This window comes from Balearica regulorum, chromosome Z (assembly GCF_011004875.1).
Source record: "Balearica regulorum gibbericeps isolate bBalReg1 chromosome Z, bBalReg1.pri, whole genome shotgun sequence".
NCBI lineage: Eukaryota > Metazoa > Chordata > Aves > Gruiformes > Gruidae > Balearica > Balearica regulorum.
Genome location: NC_046220.1, coordinates 30,769,153 through 30,787,396, shown reverse-complemented (window position 1 = coordinate 30,787,396; position 18,244 = coordinate 30,769,153). Strand labels below are relative to the sequence as shown.

Below are 18,244 nucleotides of genomic sequence, written 5' to 3'. Positions count from 1 at the left end.
ACCAACTCTGCATACTTCTGTGTCTGGAAATACCTGCTCTAGGCAGCGGTTCAGCCAGTATTTTTAAAATTCTTTTATTAGTTATACTGTCAGCAGCACTGGTGTAACTCAACCCTGGATGGGATTTGTGAATTTTGTATGGTTTAGCTGAGACTTGTATTTGCCACAAAAGTCATCTGCCCTGTCCCTGTGGTGTAACATCTCCCAGACTCACCTGGAGCCTTCTCTTTATTGGATTTTGAAGACAGTACAGATCAGATTTTTGTTTGCCAACAAGTGAAGAAAATTATCAAAATTGATTTATGAAATAAAAGGGAACTTGATACGTATATGTTTGTCTTTGTTCTTTAATGATTTGGTCCTTCTTCAGTACCTGAGGACATCTACAGACTCATACCACTGTACAGATCACAGGGGCTATAAATATTAAACAGCTTATCTCTAGAATGAAAGGAAAAATGGAACTATGAGAAAGTATACTCTGTCTCTCATTTCTGAGCAACTTAATGTTTCATAAGCTAAGAAATGCAATCTTGATTATTTATTTATTTATTATATTCCAGGTCAATTATTCCAATTATTCTCAATTCAAAAACTTTTTCAACAGAGATGACATTGATATGTTTGTCTTATTGTAGCTTAAGGAAACATGGAAATTGAATCCAAAATGATGGCCAAGTTTTTGTGAATTCAATTCCAGGAGGCCAATACACACTTTATGTCATAAACTTTATTAAGTGTTGCTAAATCCTCTTACAGCTTAAGGGCAGCTTAATTTTCTTAGCTTTTCAATAGCCCTAAAACAAGTTCTGCTTGGTTTGTCCCACTAGCAGACAAGTCGAAATTCCTGTAGAAGTCCTCTGTGAAGGCTGTTTTGCCCAGGAATATTTGGGAAAAAAAATAAAAAGGAAAGTTTAAAAATTAAATGGATTATTATAACTTACAATTAGATGACACCAGATTGGCGTCACCATTCAATATGCTTAAGGGCAGGGCTGCTACCTAGAGAGACCTAAACAAACTGGAGGACTGGACCGACAGGAACCTCAGGAAATTCAGCAGCTGCAAAGTCCTGACCTGGGACTGAATAACCCCTTGCAGTGATACAGGCTGGGGACTGTCAGGTTGGGGAGCAGCTCTAACGAAAAGGTCCTGGGGGTCTGGGCAGACAGCAAGCTGAGCCTGTGTCCAGCTGTGTTCTGTATGAACAGGATCATGGCTAGTCAATTAATGGAGGAGTGTCCTCATCTATTCAGTACTCATTAGACTGCACTGAGATACTGTGTTCCATTCCGGGCCCCCAGTATGGCAAACACATAAACAAACTACATCATTAAGTTTGGCCAGGGACCACTGAGATTATTAGGGCTGGATCATTTGTCCTGTGAATGGAGGCTAAGGAAACAGAGCTGATTCAGCCTGGAGAAGGGCTGGCTCAGGGGACACCTAACAGCAGCCTTTGGTGTGTGTGTGGGGCTACTGGAGATATGGAGCTGGGCGTTTCTTAGTGGGGCATGGTGGGAGGGTGAGGGACAAGAAGGGTAAAGACCAGCTGTAAGAGTGCCCTTCCGCTAGAAGGCTAGGCAAGCAGTGGCACAGGCTGCCCAGGGGGATTGTGCAGGCTCCCTCCATCCTCAAAGGATTGCCTACCCCATCTGGATGAAGACCTGAGCAACCTGGTCTGACCATGGCTATGAGCAGCACAGTGCACCAGATATTTTATTTCTTAAACACATAAATATTCCTAAATAAATAAAATGTCTAAATAAACTTTATCATTATATCTCTTTTTTTTATGTCTTGCAAGCCTTTTAGTAGAATATCCTAATTATAAATCACATATGACCTAGTTTTCCCTGTTGCTTTTGCTTAATATCCCGGTTCACTTATCTTGAATGATACATGAAAGTAGCTTGGCACTGGCTGTGCAGGCTAAGAAACCCAAGGTTGTGCTCTTGTTTTCTCTCCCCATCTCTCCTCTGATGTGAATGTTTTATTAACTGCACAACCTGCTGCTGTTAGTTAATATGCACTGAAATAAATTTGATCGCACACCCCATGTAAAAGGAAAATTGCATTCTCTGCAGCTTTTTCTGGTTCATCAGTCAAATCTGAGCCAAAGGAGCATGTTGCCTTTTCTGGCCCTGCTGTGTTCTGTGCCACTGGGCTGCCATTAATCAAACTGGGCTGTCAGAGCAAACTCACAAACTTCAGAGAAAACCAGTCTCGCAGCTGACAACAGCCTGACCACGTGCCTTATTAGGAAGCTGGTAATAGACTATGGGAAACTCTTTATAAAAAGGTGAAGAATTTGAAGCAGATGATACTGAGTGGTCATGCAGGTAGTCATACCACCAGAGGGGAGCTAAGCTGCCAAGCCTGAAACTTGCTAGTACAAACCAGTTTTCATTTAATTTTCAGTTTTCACAAAAACATGACATCTGATTTCTGCACGCTGCTCAGGGAAACAGGAAAATATTCCAGCATCTGTCTTAGAGCAAAAGCAGCAAGTAAAATCAGCAACACATCTCAGGACGTGAGCTGCAACTGCAGAAAGCTCCCAAAGGAGAAAATACCTCAATGCAAATAGTGGAAATTTTTTAAAAAGCCAAATGAGCATGTGCAAGACCTCTTTCAAACCTCCCTCTCCACCAGACAGTGTGGAGGGCTCTTCCTCTACCTTGAGGGCACAGGCAGGGTGCAAGGCTGTGTGTGGCTGTGCAAAAGCTGCTGCTAGTGGTGGCATGCTTGCCCTAGGCTCAGGCTTCCTGCCAGGAGGTCCAGCTCACCTGTGCCTGAAATGTGGGATGAGGCCCTGCTCAACAGGAGGCCAGCAAACCAAGGCAGTCTTGTGAAGATGCTCTGACAGATGTGCCAGGCAGCTGATGTTAAAGGCAGCTTGAGTCGCTGTAGCACTCAAAGAGACGGACATCTTAGTGCACAGTCATGCCTTCCTCCCCACAGCCCCTTGCTAATCAGCGCTGGGAGCTGCCACCACCTGCCATGGCAGTGCGGTCAGCACGTGAGGCCTTGGATATTTGCCCCCGCTTGGCATCTCCCTCACTTCAGCATTGCTACCGCTCCCTTGGTGCTGCAATTTCCACAAGAGTTACTGGCTGTGAAAGGCTGTAGCTGTTTTATTTTGTTTGTTTGCCATTTATTGCGTGCAGCCTGTTGTGTTCCTATCCAAGGGTGCAGCTTGGCAGCAGAGGAGGCCACGGGCTCGGCTTGTCCTTGCTGGGAAGGACGGGAGGCTCCTGACAGAGCAGGGGGCTGAGCCCTCCCTGGGGGAACCTTGTGGTGGGAGCTGGGACAGTAGTGTGAAGAAATGACCAGGTGAGGAGTGAGCCCTCAGGGACAGCTAAGCTTGCCAACCCATGGGAAAGAGGAGGAAGCATGTAAGTAGCCAAGTACCTCAGAGGGGAGAGGAGATGGCCATGGCCACCTGACTGTGACAGCACTGAACCCGCAAGAACCCAGCCAGTCGTTTTGCTGCTGGGCTGCAAACAGGCAGAAGAAAAGAACATGGCCTGGAAGGCACAGTGAGAGAATCTGTTTACAGTCCTTTTACTTCTGTTTCTTCTCTGTTCGACAGCCTGTGTCGGTGGGGAATGCTCGGCTTTACAGGTGAGATGGGGCACTCCAGTGTGAGGCCTCCTCAGTTTGGCCTTGACAGCAAACAAGCTTCATCCAAAGGTATGAAAGGTGAAACAAAAAGCCAATGTCCTCTAACACACACTACATCCACCATTAATCAGACACAGCAGGAGGTGTATCTCCAGCAGGTTATGTGTACAGCATGTTTTCATTCAAATAAAGAAGCCCATACTTAGGAATTGTGTGGAGCTGCCTTCCCATGATAAATGGTGAAAATTTGCATGAATACCCAAAATTAAATTTACAAAGTTTCATATATTTGTGTGAGGAGAAGCAGCTTGCTGGTCTCCAACAGCAGAAGCTCTAGACCAAAATCTCTAAGGGAGATGATGTGAATAAAAATTAACAAACACAAATCCAAGTCTAAGGTTAAACTGAAAAAGTAGCATATGGGAATCCTAAAATAGCAGGCTTAACCATGGGAGAAATTACAGTTGTTTGCAGTGGTTTTGTTCAGGAGTGAATCCACAGATAGCAAAGCACCAGAAACTGATCCTTCTGCAGCTGCACAAACCCTCAGTCCTGCGGATGAACAGAAGGATCTATGCTTATAGCTCAGCTGACAGCATGTTTGGTGAGATAATGGAGAGCTGCTTTTACAAACCACTAATTCTAGGCAAAAACAATTGCTGCCATATTTAACTTCAAATAGATGCCCAGTGACAGTCTGTGTAGGTGCAAGCAATTAACATATTCTCTGCATGGTGTGAATTGCTCCTGTCACCAATGGCTGTAAAACTGAGTGTGAAGGACAGCTTACTTGAAAATCAGGTTTTTATGGGACACATAATATAATTCAAGGGGGGAGGAATCAACTTAAATGTTTAGCAGTTCAAATAAACCTTTTTTTTTTTTTTTTAATTTAGGTTTATGTGGGGAAAGATGGTGCCTATTACCATAGAATCATAGAATGGTTTAGGTTGGAAGGGACCTTAAAAGATCATCTAGTTCCAACCCCAAATATATTAGTTCTCTGTGCAGAACAGCATCATTTCCAGTTTGGATTAATGGGAAGTGATTTCAATGGATTTTAGAAGAAAATAAGTATCCTGAGTGCAGTTCTCCATTTTTTTCTCTCCTTTTAAAAAATGCTTTGCAGAAAATTAAAATATCAATTATATTTTTAGTCTGACAGCTCTAATAAGACAGAGCTATAAGACCAAGTGTCACAAAGAGCATTTGGAAATAGCTACTATTAAAGCAGAATTTTTGAAACAATAGTATATGCCAGAAACTAGGTATGTTCGAGGATAACTTAACAGAACCAAGATCCCAAGTTTTAAAAACCTCAAGAACTGTGAACAAACGTCATCTATGGTAGCTAAAGTAAAATAAAGAGATTTGTGCCAAATTCTTTTTGCCTAAGTTACATGTAGTCATTTAAGGACAGTATTTCAAAAACTAAATATTTGTCTTCCTTGAGACTGGCTATGTGATATTTCCTGCAGAACATTTGCACAACGAATCTAAAGATCCACTATTAACTGGAAAATGATCTGACATTGATCCAACGCATGCAGGTTTTTCACTCAGGAAAATTCTTTTAAAATGTTAAAGTAATATTTCATAGCTGCAGATGCAACTATTTACTCAAGTTCCAAGGAAGACTAAATTAAACACTTGGAAAAACCCCCCAAAACCAAACCAAAAGAAGCCATGCTTTTAAGCAGAGCTCACAACCTGGCAAAAATCAGCAGGCCACATTTGAGAACAGATTAATTTATCCTTAGCTAATTAGCCTGTAGTTCAGCTGAACTGCCAGCACCACTAACAGTCAAGACATATCACAATGGATTGTTCTGTCTGTCTGATAAACTCATTCACTGAGCATGTTGATTTCTGGCTGTGCATGTACAATAAAATCTAGCCAGTCAATAGTGCTACTACTCATCTAATTCAGGTCATTTTCTGCCTTTTTGTTATGGCTTATTATGTGCAACCTACTTTTTGCATCATTCTTTCTAGTTTGAGGAGTCTGGCAGTCAACCAGTATGTTCTAGTTCTTGCTCTGCTGCTTATTATTTGTATAGTATTAGCAGCTCTGACTTCCATTTGCCCATTTGTAAAATTGGAATAGTATATAAAGTCTTTGGGGATCTTTTAAATTATAAAGTAGTTCTCACAGTGTTAACTACATACAGTGCAAGGGAACATAAAACTATAACCTTCAAGAAGTACACTGTGTTCATTTAATTGTAATGATGTGCTGTGGCAAGCATAAAGTTTAATTTTGATCTGAAATATGTACAGATATAAAAGTCATCATTCAGCAAGAAGTCAGTACCTTTTGTCTTTTCAGTTTACAAAGAGATTAAAAGAATCGAAAATTTAATGGCAAGAGTTTGAAGATCGTGTAAGTTTCCTTTTTATTCAAAATTACCTAATAATGTACATATAAATATGAAAAATATTGAAGTCATTCTATAACTAGTCTACTATAACTAGAGTAGGCCTTTTTTGACATAACTATGAATAAATCACACACTTGCTAAACTACTGCTTTCTATAGAATCAGAGTCTGTTTTCATTTATATCAACCAGTCATTACTGCTGACATTAACGAGAACCAAATCTGGCCCTTTGTACTTAAAACTTAACAGTATGCTGAATGTTAGTCGAAATATGGAGACAGCTTGCTTTGAATCAAGGTACACAATTAAGTTTAACTGAGTTATTATTTCCTAAAAAGCCAGTTCTTAGATTCAGAGCAGCATAAAACCTTTTCAGTTTAATTTCTGGTTTTGTTAACAAATAAGGTAAAATTGAAAAACTATTTCTTTAAAACCTGAGATAAATTATATCTTGCTACCTGCAGAATAAGAATGGAGAGTGTACTCTCTTTTTAGGAGTGTAATACAACTAGAAAGTAAACATACTTCTCACTGTGAGCAAACAAAGAAGTACTGTTCATTAGATTACAGCAAAAAGGAAACTTTAGAGAACTGGGTTAATCATGGCAGTTAGACAGTCTGAGAAGAGACATAGGAACATGACTTCCACTAACTAATGTCATGACTAGGACTACACATACAAAAACCACATGCAAACACATGCACATGAGAGAGAGTTTGAGAGAGAGAGATGTTTATTTACTACAGCAACCTTGGGCTGTAAAGCGGGAGATGGGAAAATTTTCCATGTCATTAAAAGGACTTCAGCGGTGACAAAAGAATTTACTCCACCACTTCCTCCTTTCTTCATTATCTTTTCTTTTTAAACAAAACTTTCTAATAGATAAAAATATTGTACAACATAGGATTGGAAGAGATCTCAAGAAATATTTTGTTATTGTTGTTAAGGTCCTGGCCTATCTTTACCTCTTGGTTTTCGACAAACGCAAGTTTAATGTGTCATGAGGACATAAATATTAAATCCGACAGTGCAGGCTTTCAAACATGTCCTATTGGAAAAATATAATACCATAGATTTCACAGATTATATATTTGTCCAAAACTGGCATTAGAAATTGGGAAAATAATAATTGTGTATTCAACTGACTGCATTCCCTGGAATATGACATTGAAATAAAATCAGCTAGCTACTGTGAGGTGAAGCCTGCTCAGGCAACATCAGTTTAAGCCATGGAAATCAGTCTAATAACTTGAGAGTCATATGGTGTAGAAAAGAGCAGAATTTTGTACATGAAGTCCTTTTTTTGGCTTTTCTTCAGGAACACTTATTTATAGCCCCATTTTCATCCAGCAGTCCTGGGTATCATTTTCATCATCAATACCACTCAGGAAACATCTTTGCCTTGAGCAACCCAGCATTGTCTCCAAAGCTGAAAATAAGAAGAAATGTATAGACAAAATAGCTTAGATTTTCTATAATCTTATTTTCAAATATTCTGAGTTTTATGCATGGGGACATGGCAGTTCAGGAAGAAAAAAAAAAACAAACCACAAAACGCCAACAAAACCAAACCCTGTCTTCCTTTGCCTGTAAGTGCAGCAAAATCCTCAGGAAATAAAGTGTCTTTTCATAACTATGTTAAGTTAACAAAAAAAAAAGAACAAAGGCCAAGAAGCAGATACGTCATATAGGCTATAGAGTGAACTCCTTCCTCACCAAGAAATACTGGAAATTACCAAACAAGGAAGATGATGTATGTCCTGGTTCTGGCAAGAATAGAGTTAATTTCACAAGGAGCAAGGACAGGTGACCCAAGCTGGCGGAGGGCTATTCCATACCATGTGACATCATGCTCACCATAAAAGGGGGACTAGTGGGGCAGGAGAGGGGTGGCACAGTTTCAGCACGGGCTGAGCGTCTGGCTGAGCGTGGGTCAGTCCTTGGATTGGTAAAGTGTTCTCTGTTATCACCCATTGTGAATATCTGTTATCAGTACTGTTGTTGATTGTTTTCCCCCTCCCTTGCTGTCCCAGTAAACTGCCCTTATCCCAATCCTCGAGGCTTTTGCCGTTGTTTTTCCGTTCTCCTCCCCATCCTGCTGGGGGACGAGTGAGTGAGCGGCCACGTGGTGCTCAGCTGCCGGCTGGGCCTAAACCATGTCAATATACAATAAAAGGGTGACAAGAATCATACTATGTGCTGTTACTTCTTTTCAGTCTGAAAACAACCTTAACAGCCGCCATCTGAAAGCAAGCCCCTGAGTGTTGCATATTTCTGAAACTACAGGCTGAGGCTATTTGACTTCGTTACATCATTGCAATTTTACAACCATTTTCATTGCTTGGTCTATGAATGTTTTGCATATGTATCTTTGCTTTGTACAGAGGAAATTTCGCACCCAAAACCTCAGTGACAGGAGGATTTAGGTTGCCAAACTAGCAGGGCCAACTCCACCTTTAGAGGCTGATCTCCCTAGTTACATCCAAGCATATTCTCCCAACAAGAAAAAAGTCAGATTGTACACTTTGTCCTCCCTGCCAGCATTTGTATCGAGTTACTCTCTCAAGTACAGTTGTTCTGAGTTTACACAGCCACATGACCTGTGTAATTCAGTGCAATGTTTTCTCAGCTTCCCCACTGACAAAATATACACCAGAAAGAGGCTGGATGTTTAAAGCAGTCTTAATACAAATTTACTTTCCTTGACACATTGCTTATTCTGGAAATTTTAATTGCTCTGTAGCTGGTCTAATGATAAGCGCTTATGTTTTTATCCTATTTTCCTACTTTGACAGCATTTGTTACATAAGTGACTTAAAATTAATGAACCGCCCAAATCTTAACAGATGGATTCTCATTCAGACTTTCTTTGTGCTGTTTTTGATTTACTACACTATCTTCAAACAATCATTAGGCAGTTTTATATGACAGGTTCCAGAGCCCTAGCACCTTTTTCTTTTGTTCCATATCTTATAGTAGTTGTTCATATGGGAAATAAACAAAAAAATCTTAACTGTCATTCATTCCTCTCATATCCTTATTTGCCTTTCCTGCCACAATCTGGAATCAGTGATTAAATGCCTCTATTACACAATACTTAACCTGGCCAATACCTGATATTGTCAAGTATTCCATATTTAATATGTAGTAGAATATCTGGTTATAGATATACAGTTGTTAAGAATAATGTAGTTTTGTGGTTTGACTTTTTAATCTATATAAATGTGAAAAAGTATGTTCTAAATGAAATTCTTTAGTGGCAGAAAACCAAAACTGTAAAGCAGTGCTATGGGGAATAAACATGATGAGTTAGAGATCTATGTGCAGTTGCAGGGCTATGATCTTGTTGGGATTGTGGAGCTGTGGTGGGATGGCTCCCATGACTGGAGTATTGCAATGGAGGGATACAGGCTTTTTAGGAGGGACAGGAAGTTGAGATGTCTGCTTCTAGATCCCTCTAGAGTCCTGTGGGATAAGGCTCTAGAGGGAAGAAGAGCCCAAGAAAGTCGGTTAATATTTAAGGATCATCTCCTCCAAGCTCAAGAGAGCTCCATCCTAACAAATAAGAAGTCAGACAAAAATGCCAGGAGTCCTGTGTGGATGAACAACTAGCTCCTGGCCAAAGTCAAACACAAAAAGAGGAAGTCATGCTTGACCAACTTGATAAACTTATATGATGAAGTGACTGACCTGGTAAATGAGGGGAGAGGACTTCATTAAAGCCTTTAACACTGTCCCCCATAAGATCCCCATAGACAAGCTATTGATGTACAGGCTGGATGAGCAGCCAGTGAGGTGGATGGAAAGCTGGCTGAATGGCCGGGCCTAGAGAGTGGTGATCAGCAGTGCAGTCCAATTGGAGGCCGGTGACTAGCACTGTACTCCAGGGGCCAGTACTGAGTCCAGACCAGCATCTTCATTATTAAGCTGGTCGATGGGGCAGAGTGTATCCTCAGCAAGTTTGCAAAACTGGGAGTGGCTGATACACCAGAGGGTCATGCTGCCATCCAGAAGAACCTTGACAGGCTGGAGAAATGAGCCAGTAGCTCAACAATGAGTGGTGCAATGTTCTGCACCTGGGAAAGAACAACTCCATGTACCAATACATGCTGGAGGCACCCAGCTGAAAAGCAGCTTGGCAGAAAAGGGTCTGGAGCCCTGGTGGACACCAGGATGAACATGAGCCAGCAATGTGCCCCTCCTGCAAAGAAGAATGGTATCCTCAGCTGTATTAGAGAAAGTGTTGCCAGCAGGTCGAGGGAGGAGATCCTTCTCCTTTATTCAGCTCTGATGAGGCCGCACCTGGAGCGCTGTTCTGGGCTCCCCAGTACAAGAGAGACATGGACATATTGGAGAGAGTCCAACAAAGGGTCACAAGGATAATTAAGGCACTGGACCATGTCTCCTCTGAGGAAAGGCTGAGTGAGCTGAGGCTGTTTAGCCTGGAGAAGAGGCTTGGGGGATTCTTATTAATGTATATAAATACCTGGAGGGAGGGTGCAAAGAAGGCAGAGCCAGGTTCATTCCAGTGGTGCCCAGTGACAGGACTAGAGGCAATGGGTGTGAGGTGAATCACAGGAGGTTCCATATGAACATCAGGAAACACTTTTTAACTGTGAGGGTGACCGAGGACTGGAGTAGATTGCCCAGGGAAGTTCTGAGGTCTCCATCCTTAGAGATGTTCCATAACCATCTAGACACTGTCCTGGGCAAGTGGTTCTAGGTGGCCTTGCTGGAGCAGGGAGGTTGGAAAATGAGACCTTCAGAGGTCCCTTCCAACCTCAACAATTCTGTGATTCTGTGGTACTTAACCGATACAATTCCTTAACTGCTTTTAATGAGCAGTTAAAAAATTCTCTGTATTACAGACTGCACACTGACTGTGGCTTGACAGCAGAAGAATGGCCATCAGATTTAGTATTTTGGGTAATAAAGAGAATCCCCTACTTGTACCCACCTACACTACACATCAGTTTGGTTCACAAGTGGCTCTAGTATGCACAAACTCCAGATTCTTTTCAGAGGGACCTAAACTGTAAGCTGTGTTCAAGATGCACCCCAGCCTCTAAGTGGGACATACAGATTCAAAGCAACAACTGTGGAACTTTGTGCAGCTCTGGGATGTATGTACAATGTGAATGTTAAGTTCAGAGGGGCAGAGTAAATTTAGTCTAAAGTAAAAATCCCAAACTCCATCATGTGTTGATGGTGGCGGTCTCAGCAACACCACCTTTGAGTTACTGTTTGACTCCTGTTGCACCATATTTCTTGCTAACTTAGACATAGCAGAAATACCAATGATTATGGCTAGTCTCTCTAGTGTTATGGTAATATCACTCTTAAAAAAATACATCAGAATTGTAACTGGGATTAAAAGTGACAGGTTTGGCTCAAATTATGGTGAGAGTCTTTTGTGACATTTCAGAACACATTGTGCAAAGTTCTTGCCTTTATGTTGCTGGAGGCTAGCACTGGCTGTTTTGATATTTTCTTAAGAGCAGAATAGCATTGTTTCATGGCATTACAGGACAATAATAGCATTAGTTAGCCTCTGGAACCATCATCCATTCTGTTGACATTATCTTTTGGCTCTCTATAATGGATTTAAAAATCAAACAGGAGTGTTATATAACATGCACTTTATAACATTACTGTCTTGTTATTAAAGATCTCAGCTGACTTCATATGTGTAAGCAATTACTTTATAGCTGCTCTAGAGAGAGCTCTCAGATGAAGCTTTCATCAGATCCTCAGGGGCTATGTCTATGTCTTCATTGCTGCATTAATTCAGCTGATCTGCCGCTGAGCTTGGACATTTGTGGTCTGCCACATTGCAAAGCTGTAGTTGCTGTATCCTCAATGGCATTGTCATCACTCTGTTAGGACAAAAAATGGCTGCACTCTAACATATCACAGGTTCATCTAGCCCAGTGTCCTATGTTCAGCAGTCACAAGCAGAGATATTTGGGAAAAGTGTAACAGCATACTGTAGCCATACTTCTTCAATATTCCCAGCTATCAGTAATAGCCAGTTCAGGTGTAATTTAAGATATGCACCATAAAAGTTGGTATCTTTTCATTTAATAGTCCTTGAGAGATAATTCCTGTCAATTTGTCTGATCTTTTAAACTCAGTTTTTTTGAGGGAAGGGAGATGCACAACATCCTGTAGCAATGAGTTCCACAGCTTAACTGCATGCTGTGTAAAAAAGCCACCTACTTCTTTTTGACTAAGTACTTCATAATTGCATTTAATGCACATTCACTCTTGTACTAGGAAAGACAGTAAATAATCATCCTCTATTTGCTCTTTCTGTTTAATGCATGGCTTTATAGTCCTTAATTATATCCCTCCCTAGTCATTTGTTTTCCAAGCTGAGATATCTACACAGGAAAACTATTCCATATCTTTGGCCATTCTTTTGCCCATTTTCTATAATCTTTGGTTCTACTATATCCTTTTAAGATGAGTAACATCTTAAAATCATAAAAAATGCACACAATATTCAAACCTTAGGTATTGTAACGCTGCATTATGTATGGTAAAACAGTGAGATTTTCTGTCTGTTCCCTGTTTTGTTTTTCTGTTATCAAGAACTGATGTAATGTTTTCACAGAACTAGATAAACTATCATAAACATAAAATCCCAATCCTGATTGTTATTAATCAACTTGCATTCACTGTACATGTAAATTTAGGATTTCTTTTTTCCTGTGCCTCACTTTGCTTTTATCTACACTGCATTTCCTCTGCTATTTTATTGTCCAGTCACCCTTTTCCTTCTCTACTTATTTATAGCTATTTTTACTGTCCTGAATAACCGTAATTTAAAGAGAAAACTTTGTCACCTCCGTTTGTCACTGTTTTTCTCAGATAATTTATTAACATGCTGAACATTCTGTCCTATGTCATTAGGACATATTCCTTTTCTTCATAGGAGTATGAGCTATCTATAACTCTTCACTTTACTGTTTGATAGTTCTCTGTTGTCTGAGCTCTCAGCAGGGGAAGGTACTGGAAGTCTCTCAGAACTGAGCGATTTACACGGCAAAGTCATTGCAAATTGAGTGGTTACTAAACCTAGCGAAAGTTGCACCTGGTCCCAAACTGACATTTCTTCTTAGTTTAAATACTCCTTGTAATGCCCCTGAATTGTAAAGCAAGATTTACAAGAGCTGAAGGCCTTATCTAGCCACCATAATCTGTCATACTATCAGCATAATGACTCTGGGAATCAGTTCTGCCTATAAAAGACTGGCATGCTTCAAACAGTCTCAAGCGTCAAAGTGTTTCGTACAAAACACACTTTGAAGTTTAATCATGACCATAAACACTTATTGCTTTCCTTACTGTATGTGTTCAAAGATCATGTATTGTGTATGCAGTGCAATGGCATTATATGAAAGGACTGGGACATTTTTTTCCCCACATTTTTCTCTTGTCTATATCCTGCAAAGATATCCTTCCTTAATAGGATATACTGATTTATTTTTGACTGCCATAACTTTTAAAAGTAGAAACCTACTTTGTCATCTAGAGGCCTTAGTGATCCTGGAAATGAAAAACATAACAGGAGACTACAGTAGATCGGGAGGACAGGAGAATCAGGGAAGAAGTGGTCATTATACAATAATTAATTAAATACTTCAAAAAATTTTAAAACTTTTAAGTAGTCCAAATAACTTGTAATCACATAATTAATGTTTAGAACATTGAATAATTATTTTTAAAGTTTTCTTTCAAATTTGCATTGGACTAACTCTGTAAATAATGATTTAAACTCAACACGAGAATTGCAAAAAGCTGTTTTCTCTCATACAACCTGATGTAACCTCTTACAAATTAGGAGTCTTTAGAGGTCATGTATACAATGGAATTACATTTTCAACTAAGTATTCAAATTCTTTTTACCATTTATTCATCTCTGGTGTGGTAAATAACTGGGTGATTTCTAAAACATACAAGCAGAAGACAAAGCTCTTAGTAAGCCTAAAGAGCAGAAAATAGATACCTATTCACAGCACTATGTACTTGCGTATCTTTACAAAGAGGAGACCTTCTACAGGGTTCAAATTTGCAAGGTGGGAAGACAGCATGCTTACTGACCAGTAAGGTGTCTATAAACCTTTATATACACTGTAAAGTGTATATAAACTAGCACATGAAGATAGAGAGGGGTTGAAGTTGCTTTCATTTCAGCAACATACTGATTTGTCCAGTCATGTTATAACCTTTACAAGATATGTCTTCTCTCACCTGTATTTGGCAATGCCTCTGTGCAAAACTAGAAATACTTCAAACTTGGTCTTCCCTCCTTCAAAAAGGAATCATATAGAATAATTTCTATCATACAGAAACTCCTAAATTAAAAGCATGAAAGTCTGGATGGCAGAGCTTTTTAATATAAACTGTGAAGGTCATCTCTGTTGTCCTCCTGAGAGGCAGGTAACTACCTCCTTTCATTTCCATGGGGTATTCATCCAGAAGATAAATGAAAGTATGCTGTTTTGAGATATAGAGGTAAGACATTTTTCACAGCATTTCTCACTTCAGAGAGAGAAAGATGTTCTGACTGAGAAGCATGACATTTTAATATGCTTGTAGATTGTACGTGCATGGTCTTTTGTCACATCTAAAATTTCTTTGAGGTCTTGAGGGCAAATTCCTTTTCTCTGTTACACGGAAATGAACTTCATATTTTTCACTGAATGTTCAATAAGGAGATCTGTAATAGGATTCCCAGAGTTGTGCAGCTCTGGAGCACAAATGACTGGGTTTACATCAGAATGGTATCAAAACTGTTATCTGAAAAATCCCCCAAATGGGTTCTCTGTGTAACTATTGCTCTCATGCTACACTGCAATGCCTTTTTGGCTCAACTATCATTGTGTGCCACAATACGTTATAGAAGACACAGTTCAGGAATACTACCCATAAAAAAGAAGAATAGGAAAATATAGAATTTGAACTACTTTTTGCCAGAAGCACTGTAGAAGCTCATGCAGAGACAGAATAATGTCAATCTGAAACAAAGCATCTAAACTCTCAGATTAGCAAATATGACTTTATTATTAGTGTCAAAAAGCCCTGAACTCCACTATTGCTGCTGCTCCATCATTTCTACCCTGTCAGGTGGAAAGCTTAGACTTCCAGAATTGACTTTCAGAGAAATAAATCTTCTTTTCATCCAGATGCCTTTCTCACTTTTCTGTATGACCTCCAGAGACTTAGGTATTGTTTCAATGCTCTATAAATAACAATATGGTTTGCTTGATTAAATTTATTAGCAATGCATGTAAAAATTTATATGCTAATAAGATGCAGATACCAGGTTCTTAGCAACCTGCTTTTCTCAACCCCTCTTTTGTGAAGGTTAAGTTTCTATGCTGTGCTCCTTTATATTTCTTGTGGATTAGTGGGAAGGAAGGGGACTTTTAGCCACTAATTCATATATCAGTATGTGAAATCGTTGCTATTTGGTTTACTCTCAAAAATGAAAAAGTGCTTACAAATGCACCCTTTTGCTTTCTTTAGGACTTTTATGTACAATAGATTTGAGATTTGTTTTCATACTGTAATATTTTGCACAAACAGTGTTTATGCCATGCCTTTGCTCTTTTTTAAAGGGTGTAGCTAGTGCAAGTAACCCACTGCTGATCTTGTAACTTTATAGAGTAGACAAGGTTTTTGACACCAAATGCTGGAAGCCATGACAGACAGAATGGCCCATCTCATTAATATCTAAAGGGGAAGACCCCAACACGTCAGAGAATGGACTGAAATTTTGGGCATTATTTTATAAACTGAATTCAGTGGCAGCCAAAGGAAGCATGACCAGCAAGAAGTAAAAATTGTGAGGTGGGCTACATGGGAAAAAGGGGAATGTTTCTTTTAGAACATAGGGCCATTGAAACTGTGCCAATTAGAAGGCTGGCTTTTGCATTATTTTGTGTACCTTAGTAATAGTATGACTTTGGAGGGTGCTGAATGCAGGATTGTATGTAAAGAATGCAAATACAGGCTTTTCTCAAATAAAAACTAATTTAGGTTGTACCAGACACCCTGAAAAAAACTTCTTGTCTACAGATGAAGTCTGTAAATTTTGCTTCTATAGTTTAAGTAGGCAGTAGTAAGTGATTTTGGTTCTACATTTGTGTACTACCATAGCCATAGTCAAGGTTAAAGACTATTACTTCTACATGCTTTGATGGTAATAAGAAGAATAAAGACCAGTGTGAATATACAAACTGGGTTTTCAAACTGCTTTAGTTATCAGCCTGCTTGGATCAGGAACACATAGAAGGCAGCTGTCAGAACTGTTGCTTGACTCACAAAAGCCATGATTGAGGGAGAGAAAACTTGATACCCGCTTCATGCTTTTGCTACTTCACTTTAAGGATATTTAGAACAAAAGGAAAGCAAATGAACTACTTCCTAAACACAAATAGATAAGGTAGGGAATTAATGCATCCTGCAATCGAGTTTATATGTGTGGGATCATCCTTCCATCCCACCATTTCCTGTCATGCATTAAGCATCTATATTGCTAAGCAAGAAAATAAAAGAAAAATACTGGTATATTCCTTGGCAAAAGATGCAGACAATTATCTTCCTTACTGAAAAGCTCTTCAATCTTTTTTTGTTTAAATTGCTTTGGCCTACAGTGCAGCTCTGTGGTTTTCTTACTGTCTGTTTGTTTTTATCATTAGACCATGCTGGAAGACACCTAGGAATCCATTTTCTCTTAAATGATCTCTGCAAGGGAATCTCATGCAGAACTAAAGTGATCCTTACATTTGCTATTTCTTGCTGAGGTTTGTACGGTAGTCTATTGTGCAATTAGTAAATCAGTGTTTATTTTTGGTTCTTTGCTCATGTCTCCAGACAAGTTATTCTTTCTTTTATTTATTGGAGTCTTCTGATTTAATTAGTAGAGTGCTAACACCACTGTCTTACCAGAACGAAAGTCATGCAGAAGTTCTCAGGAGGTGATTATTTAAACTTGTGGAGTGCTATGTATAATTAATACTTTTCTATCGCCACTCTCGTTAAGCAAGTATATAAGACAGAGAGACATATATAGTGCACTGGGCAACTTTTTGTCTGGACCGACCCTATAAGCAAATACTTTGAAAATACAGGAATCCTCTCTTGACTCCAAAATATACATGGTCCTAGGGGAAGGGAAGCCTATATAATTGATCAGCACATTTTTAATGAATTTTCTTGTGATGATGTAATTTATATGAATTACTACAATCCACTAGGATTTGTAACCAAGCAATTTCAACATTATGTCCAACACGATATCCGCATCAAATGTTGAACTGGCCTACCTGTGTTGTGCCAAAAACTACAGCCTTATCTCCACAAGCTTTTTACAGAAGATAGCTCATGTAACAGTCTTCCTACCATAAGAAGTACCTCTTTGGGAGCAAAAGCAAAATTTCAACTTGTAGTAAGCTTATTGAGGAAAAAAAGTATAGATTATAATTTAGTGCTAGGGTTTCTGATTGCAGGTTTTGGATGTGTACTTCCTTTGTGTCTCACACATCCCCTTTTATGCTAGAGTTTGCTTAAGAAATTCTGTTTGTTTTCAGATGTGGAACTAGACTCCATGACTTGTTAAACATAAAGAGCTATGATGCTGTAACAAGGAAATTCTGAAGAGTCTGGTTTGGTTGTCAGGGTGTTGCCAAGCCATTTCTGTTTTGCTTGAAGATAGAGGCATGCTATTGTAAAACACATATATTATACGTACTTGTAGCACTGCTGACATTTGATCTAAAACAGCACTTTTGTTAGAGTTTGGGGGGGCTGTGTAGCATACAGCTTTCCTCAGCTCTTCATCATTTGACACAGAGGGTATTGCAAATGCAACTTGATCACTGTAATAAATATGCGCCTGTCTGCTAGTGGGTGCTTGAAGCACTGGACTATGAATATTTGACTGCTTCAGAGTTACTCCAGGCAGCTACTAGTTAGAAAATTTTGTGTAGCTGTAAATTGTACAAAAGCCAAGCCTGAGTTACCAGTTTATATAGTTTCCTCTAATGCATGTATATCACTATGATGTCTGCAGTGTATGTTACAGATGTCCATGCTTTAGTAAGATGATTCTTTTATGATTCTTTTGCAAATACAAGTCAGAGAAGTGTTTTGTTTTGTTGAAGGGAGGGAAACTGTGGGAAAGCACTGAAAATCTGTTGCTCTGAATAATCTTTCCTGCGTCTTT

At 39.4% G+C, this 18,244-nt stretch overlaps 1 long non-coding RNA gene across 1 annotated transcript in view; it reads left to right on the top strand.

Annotated features, from left to right (window-relative positions):
- The first annotated feature begins 3,593 nt into the window (after positions 1-3,593).
- The window catches only part of LOC142599485 (uncharacterized), an 85,828-nt gene continuing 71,177 nt past the window's right edge, over positions 3,594-18,244 (top strand). Inside the window, exons 1-2 of the long non-coding RNA XR_012833054.1 lie at positions 3,594-3,696; positions 5,957-6,010. This is a non-coding gene — a long non-coding RNA (uncharacterized LOC142599485). The remainder of the gene's footprint in view (positions 3,697-5,956; positions 6,011-18,244) is intronic.